The following is an 8,232-nucleotide window of genomic DNA, read 5'->3' on the forward strand; positions in this document are numbered from 1 at the left end:
CCTGGTGTGACACACCAGGTGATGGTTGCTGTCCACATGCCGCTCCCCATGTCCTGGTGGGCCTCAGGGAGCATGGATACATGAGTCTTGTAGAAGACAATGGGATCAGTAATGAGGCCCGAGTGGCTTTGCTGTGACCCAATCCTAAATGCCTTCCTGGGTTTTCGGAGGACAAGGGTAATAACAGCGTTTACTTTTCTAGGTGTCCTTATTCGTTGCCTCCTAAAAGTATATTTATTCCAAGGAGTCCTGTTGGTGTCGTGGTTCCACGTGGGCCTCCTCACCACAAGGTCAGCAGTTCGAAGCCACCAGCCACTCCTTGGGAGAAAGATGAGACTTTCTACACCGGTAACAAGTTAGTCTCAGAAACCCACAGGGGCAGCTATGAGTCGGCATCAACTTGATGGCAGTGAGTTGAGTTGAGTTATTATATGCCAGGCACTGTTCTAAATGTCGCTGTGTCCACTCACTGAATGTCAACCTCAACCCTCTGGGGTTGACACTCCAGGCATGCCTTGGATCTATTGTGGATTTGGTTCCAGACCACCTCAAGAAAGCAATGAAGTGAGTCACACAAGTTTTTCAGCCCCCAGGACAAATGAAAGTGTTAGCCAGCCAGAAAATGGCAAGGGCAGAAGAGGTGGTAAGTGGAAGGAAACTGGCAGGAACTGTAAACTCAAGAGGGGGGTAAAGGCTTCCACACACACCTCCCCAGGACAAAGGAAGGTGGGGGGCAGAATTGAATACACCTCCTTATCAATGGAAGAGAGCAGAGATACTGGAGATAATGGACTGGCCAGGGGAAGAAAGACAGGATGTTACGCAACCCAGACAATGATTGAATAGACTTGAGTTGTGGGTCTGAGACAAGAGCACAGGGTGAAGTGTGGGTACTGGGGTGATAGTATGCCGGAATATGCAGACCTGAAAGAAGGGGGGACACTAGCAGAGGACCCACCAGAAAGCCAGCCTCCGGTGATTAAATACACCCTTAGGCAATATAAGCTCTAGCATTACCTTTTCCTGGGCCTGTTAGACTAGATAAGGCCCCTTTGGACTTCTTTCCCAATGTATCCCCCTCCAATAAACTCACTTTTTCTGTTCAAACCTTTTCTCTGACTCTTGTCTGGCATGTTTTCCTCACTTGCAAGCTTTCTCGTGATTGGGACAAGAACCGAGGAGTAGAGAGGCAATTAACGCTGAACCTTCTGCCAGTGGTAGGTTTCTGGGATGGTTTCCCTCACTTCTTGCTTCTCGACGCTGAAAGAAATCACAGGGCAGAAGCATTTTGGTAAATCCAAGTCACTTTTATGAGGGAAAGGGACGTTACGGGTAGTACAGTCTCAGACAGTACACGCTGTCTCTGCAAAGCGTGCAAGGCCACTCGGGGAAATGCACTGATATGGCCGCTTCAGGGGAGCAGGGAAAACCACATGGAAGGGGTACTGCAGCAAGAATTCAGAACAAGGGAGCAACTGCCCTTGGTCCCTGCTAGTTATCCCTCCTCCACTACTTGAGGGGGCGTGGTGGAGCATATGGGCCATTCTTGGTGGCTAAGGTCAGGCAGACCTATGTGGCCTAATATTGCTGGTGCCTACTGTGCATGCCCAGGTTGACCTCCACCTGTGACCAGGTGACCTTGGTCTGTGCATGCCCAGTTTTGGTGTCCCCATAGGTGTCTAATGTGTGCCTGATTTCCTTTGCAACCCCTTTCTTTTCTGGCATGGCCAGCTACTTTTGGTTTAGCTTAGGCATTTGGTGGAGACAACCCTCCTTTCTCCCAATCTTCCTACCTATCACCAGTAACAAATGTATGCACGCCCCATCCTATGAAACCCCGCAGTATGAAACGTGTGAAATCTCATGAGAGTTACCAACGTGTGGCACAGAGACATGAAGTGGGTGCATGTTGTTATGCCCACAGAAATAGAACTGGTAGAGTTGCTTGATGCAGGCTTGTTACAAAACTTCAACTTGCAAAACAAATGAGCAAAGAAACCCCCACCTCTGTATTGTGAAGCACAATAAAATGAGGTACCCCTGTATTATTAGCCTGTTTTACAGAATCGGGAACTGAGATTCAGAAAGCTAATGAACTTGCTTAAAAGCTGCTAAGAAGAGGTAGAGCCAGAGTTCAGCCCCAGGCACACTGTCCAACAAAAGAACCAAACACTGTGAGTCCTTGTCATGTGGGTGCCGGGCCAAAACCCAGTAAGCACTTTAGATGGATTATCTCATTTCATCCTGGTACAACCCACTGAGGTTGACACCATCCATTATTCATCCCATTTTACCAATCAGGCTAAATATCTCACCCCAGATCACATAGCCTAGACATGGAGGAGCCTTTTTTATACTCAACAGAGAGGAGAGGAGCATGCGACTTGAGACTGGCGTCAAACTCACAGGCCTACTCCTTGCCCAGTAGATAGATGTGAACAGAAATGGGTGCTTCTTGTTAGAAGCAGGTGGATTTTCTCTGAAAGGGCTCTTGCTCGCAGCTGTGGGAATGGCTCGATAGCTCATCGTAGAGGTCTGGCTTGAAGACAGAGGCGCATGGGGATCATCAGCAACTGCTTGGGATGGGATGCCATTCCGCTTGGAGAGAATCTAGGGAGGGGAGAGTAGACTAGAACCTAGACCTGAGACCTCAGAAGAAGAGAAACCAAGCACACCTGTCATCAGTGACTGGACTCAGGGTCCCTAGGATCTTTAAGACTGAGCCTTTTTGGAAGCAGGTCACCAGGTCTGTCTTTTGAGGCATGTTTTGGGTGGGTTTGAACTGACAACCTGCCACCCAGGAGTTGAGTACTGTACCAGTGGCACCACCCAGGGGCTCTGAACCTTCAGAGACCTCAATGTTTCAGGGGGATGCAGAGGACGAGACTGAAAAGAAGCCTGCGTTCCTTCCTGTTGGGCTTTGCGGTGTCAAGTCTAGAAAGGATAGTGTCCAAAGCGAGGGAGTGGTCAACATCGTCAAACAGGATCTAATACAAAGATGTTGTTCTGGTTGTTAGGGGACATCGAGTTAGTTCCAACCCAGAACGAAACACTCCCTGGTCCTGTGCCATCCTCACAAGGATGTGTCTATCCTGTGTCTATCCATCTTGTCCAGGGCCTTCTTGTTTTTCTTTGCCCCTCGACCTTATCAAGTATGGTGTCCTTCTCCAGGGACTGGTCTTTCCTGACAACATGTCCAAAGTATGTAAGATGAAGTCTCACCATCTTTGCCTCGAAGGAGCACTCTGGCCATACCTCTTAGACCAAGACAGATTGGTTGGTTTTTTGGCATCCCATGGTACCTTCACTATTCTTTGGCAGCATTACAATTCAAAAGCATTGAACTTTCATTGGTCTTCTTCATTCAATGTCCACTGAGTGCCCAATGTCTTTCACATGGGCATGAGGAGATGGGAATATCATAGATTGGTTCAAGTGCACCTTAGTCCTCAAAGTAACCACGATATGTGAACTGAGACATGCGCAATGGCTCTCACAGCCCAGAGCTCCCTGGAAAACGGTTTGGGTGGAGGGTGAGGGCAGGACCCGACTGCATTGCAGAAATCAGTGGGAGGAGCAGAATGGAGACAATGAGTGCACGCAACTCTTGTAATAAAAACAATTAATCAGTCACTGTATTGGGGGCTCTTCCTGCTCTTATAACAATCCATGCATCAAACGGATCCAGCACATTTGTACCTATGTTGCAGGCAACTCTTTCAAGAAGCTTATCTGACTGTGACGAAAGAGGGAGGGATGGTTTTCTTTGTTTTCTTTTTGAAAAAACATTGCATTGGGGACTCGTACAACTCTTATCACAATCCTTACATCCATCCATTGTGTCAAGCACATTGGTACATTTGCTGCCATCATCATTCTCATTTTTTCTATTTTAAAAAATTTAATCATTTTATTGGAGGCTCGTACAACTCTTACCACAATCCATACATCCATCCATTGTGTGTCAAGCACATTTGCACATTTGTTGCCCTCATCATTCTCAAAACACTTGCTTTCTACTTGAGCCCTTGCTATCAGCTCTTCATGTTTTTCCCCTTCCTCAATGCTTCCCACTCCCTCATGAACCCTTGATAATTTACAAGTTATTATTATTTTGTCATATCTTACACTGTACGACATCTCCCTTCACCCACTATTCTGCTGTCCATCCCCCAGGGAGGAGGTTATATATAGATCCTTGTAATCGGTTCCCCATTTCCACCCACACTCTCGGTATCACCACTCTCACCACTGGTCCTGAAGGGATCATCCGCCCTGGATTCCCTGTTTTCCCAGTTCCTATCTGTACCAGTGTACATACTCTGGTCTAGCCGGATTTGTATGGCAGAATTGGGATCATGATAGTTGGGGGAGGGGAGGGAAGGAAGCATTTAGGAACTAGAGGAAAGTTGTATGTTTCATCGTTGCTACACTGCACCCTGCCTGGCTCATCTCCTGCCCGCAACCTTTCCATAAGGGCATGTTCAGTTGCCTACAGATGGGTTTTGGGGCCCCAATCTGCACTCCCCCTCATTCACAATGATTTGGTTTTTTGTTCTTTGATGCCTGATACCTCATCCCTTCGACACCTCTTGATCACACAAGCTGGTGTGCTTCTTCCATGTGGGCTTTGTTGTTTCTGAGCTAGATGGCCGCTTGTTTATCTTCACATGTTTAAGACTCTAGATGCTATACCTTTTGACAGCCGGACACCATCAGCTTTCTTTACCACATTTGCTCATGCACCCACTTTGTCTTCAGTGATCGTGTCGGAAAGGTGAGCATCATGGAATGCTAGTTTAATAGAACAAAGTTTTCTTGCATTGAGGGAGTACTTGAGTGGAGGCCCAATGTCCATCTGCTACCTTAATATTAAACCTATAAATATATGCATATATATCTATTTCCCCATCCTCATATATAAATATATTTACATCTGTACATGCCTTTATTTAGACCTCTATAAATGCCCTTTGCCTCCTAGTTCTTTCCTCTATTTCCTTTTACTTTTCTCTTGTCTCATTATCATGCTCAGCCTTCATTTGGGTTTCAGTAATTCCTCTCAGTTACATTACCCTTGATCATGCCCTGCCAGGCCTCCTACATGGGAGGGATGATTTTCAATCAAGATAGATGATAGATATTTGTAAGGTGGTAGTCCTAAGTATACATACCCATGAGGTGAGGAGATGGAGAAAGGGATCCTACAGCTATCGGTGAGAGAGGGGATGAGTTGAGCAAGTTTCTGGAAAAAACACTGGAAGAGGGACTAGACTGGGAAAGTAGACTGCCCTCTGCCTCCCTCCTATGGAGGCTGCTCATTCTCCTCCACCATGTGAAGAAACGAGTTACCACTGCCCTGCAATTGATTCTAGCAAGAGTCTCCCTCTGTCCACCACCAAGACAAACGAACCAGCCCCCCAACCCACCAAGTGGCAGCGTCACGCTCTCTGTTCCCAATGGCCAGCTTTTGTGGATCCTGTTCATCCCAAGGAGCCTAAAGACCAGAATTTCAGCTTCTAACCCAATACTTGTTTCCTACCACATGAGGGCAGACTTTTTAACAAAACAGAGGGAAAGCAACTCTACTGGGTACTGTGTAGAACCGACAAGACTGAGAAATTCAGCGAGAGCCAGATTTTGCATCAGGTTCCTTGGTCTCCTCAAGCCAGCAACTCGTCCGGTTCATTCTCGATCAGTGGATGCAGTGGCTCCCTCCCCCTCCTTTCTTCTTTTCTCTCACCCTTCTGCTGCTGCATGCCGTTATCATTTACTCTGGATAGAAGTGCCAGATAAAATACAGGCTGCGCAGTGAAGGGTCCACTTCCATCAACAACTAAGTGTATTTCATGCATGTCTTTGGGACATATTTGTATCAACGCATATGTATTTATTCTTTATCTGGCACTCAAACTTCAGTCGAGCTTCCTATATTTTTATTGACTAGCCCTCGTAGCATAGTGGTTACACGTTGGACTGCTAACACACAAGGTCAGCAGTTAGAAATTATCAGCTCCTCCAAGGGGGAAAGATGAGACTTTCTGCTCCCGTTGAGAGTTATTACAGTGTCAGAAACCCACAAGGCCATTCTAGCTTGCCTAGATGGTCCATATGAGTCAGAATGGACTCGCTAGCAGAGAGCTTGGTTTGGTTGCTGGATCTGCCCAATAACCCCAGACTGTAAGGAACTAGGAGGCAGAGATTTTAGTCTCGTCCATCTCAGTTTCCCCATTGGTTAACACAGTGCCTGGGACATCATAACACTCGATACCTGGATGATGAAAACAGTTGAGTGAAAGGAAGCAAATAAGCCCACATGGAAGGAGCACACCAGCCTGTGTGATGAGACCCAAAGCCCACCTGTAGACAATTAGATATACCCCCACAGAAGGGTTATAAGGAAGGGAATGATTCAACCAAGGTGCAGAATAGCACCGATGAAACACACATCATTCCTCTAGTTCAGCGGTTCTCAACCTTCCTAATGCCTTGACTCTTTCATACAGTTCCTCATGTGATGGGGACCCCCAACCAGAAAATTATTTTTGTTGCTACTTCATCACTGTCATTTTGCTACTGTTATGAATCAGGCGACCCCTGTGAAAGGGTCATTCGACCCCCAAAGGGGTCACGACCCACAGTTTGAGAACCACTGCTCTAGTTCCTGAGTCCCCCTCTCCCCCCACTTCCATGACCCAGTTCTACCTTACAAACCTGGCTCGATTGGAGAACACATATTGGTACAAATAAGAACTCTCAACGCATGGAATTCTGGAAAGATAAACCACTTGGGAACAGTAGTGGGAGTAGCGATATCATGAGGGTAAAGGGATGGGCAGGGAGGGAAGGGGGAACCCATCACAAGATTGGATATATAGCACCCTTCCCCCGAGGGGGATGAATAACAGAAATGTGGGTGAAGGGAGACAATGGACAGTGTAAGATACAAAATAATAATAATATATAATTGATTAAGGATTCATGAGGGTGGGAGGGTGGGGGAGGGAGGGGACAAAAGAGGACTGATAACAAGGGCTCAAGTACAAAATGTTTTGGAAATGATGATGGCAGCATATGTATAAATATGCTTAATACAATTGATGTATGAATGTTCTAAGACCTATAAGAGCCCCCCAATAAAATGACTTAAATAAATAAATAAAAACAGTTAAGTTAATGTAGCTTCAGATTTTACAAAATCCATTTTCCGTTGCCTCAGTTTGGCTAGCAGGCAACAATGGGATCCTGTTCCAGGGTCCTCTAATTTTCTTTACAGATCTAGCACAAGCCCCATGATTCTAGGTGCAGTTGGCGATTGGCAGATCCCATGCGGTCATTGCCAATTGTAGAGCTATTGTTGTTTGGTACCATTACATCGCTGCTGACTCATCGAGACCCCATAGGGTTCAGTGTAAAACTGCCCCTGTGGATTGCTTAGGCTATAGTAGGTATAGAAGTAGATTGTCAGGTCTTGCTCCCTCAGAGGCCCTGGGGTGGGCTCCAACCACCAACCTTCAGGTTAGCAGTCAAGTGCTCAAGCATTTACACCAAGCTCACAGAGCTCAAACCGGTCTTGAAGAGCTTTTCACCTCAAGAGGCACAGGCAAGAAGCACAGGTTAAACAGTCCTTCAAGTTTAGCCTGCGCCTTAAAAGCAACCAGAAAATGCTTCATACAAAAACAACAGTCTCTTCGGAGCTTTCAAATTACAACAAGGCTAGAGTCTAAAAGTAATCCTCAGAAATCGATCAGAATTCACAGCGCTAGAGAAGACTTCTGGCTCTTTCTCACACCCAATAGAATGAATGACAATGGCAATGAAAAGGGCCGAGGTGGGGGTGGGGGGGCGAGGCACAAACAACTTTCTTTTCTTTTTTTTTTTTAAGAGTCCAGTAAAAGTAATTTTAATTAAAAATCATTTTATAGGGGCTCTTACAGCCCTTATAACAATTTATATATCAATTGTATCAAACACATTTGTACAAATGTTGCCATCATCACTTTCAAAACATTTTCTTTCTGCTTGAGCTCTTGGTATCAGCTCCTCTTTTTTCCCTTCTTCCCCAACCCTCCCACCCTCATGGACATCTGATAAAATATAAATTATTATTATTTTCCTATTGAACGCTGTCCACGGTCTCACTTTGCCCACATTTCTTTTTTTTTTTCTCTCTCTCTTTTTTAACATTTTATTAGGGGCTCATACAACTGTTATCCCAATCCATACACACAT

At 45.9% G+C, this 8,232-nt stretch overlaps 1 pseudogene; it reads left to right on the forward strand.

The window, feature by feature from the left end:
- Positions 1-906: 906 nt before the first annotated feature.
- LOC101648218 overlaps positions 907-8,232 on the forward strand; it is a 12,524-nt pseudogene continuing 5,198 nt past the window's right edge.

Source organism: Echinops telfairi, unplaced genomic scaffold (assembly GCF_000313985.2).
Source record: "Echinops telfairi isolate 266 unplaced genomic scaffold, ASM31398v2 ScPeMD7_20;HRSCAF=75, whole genome shotgun sequence".
In the NCBI taxonomy this organism is placed as follows: domain Eukaryota; kingdom Metazoa; phylum Chordata; class Mammalia; order Afrosoricida; family Tenrecidae; genus Echinops; species Echinops telfairi.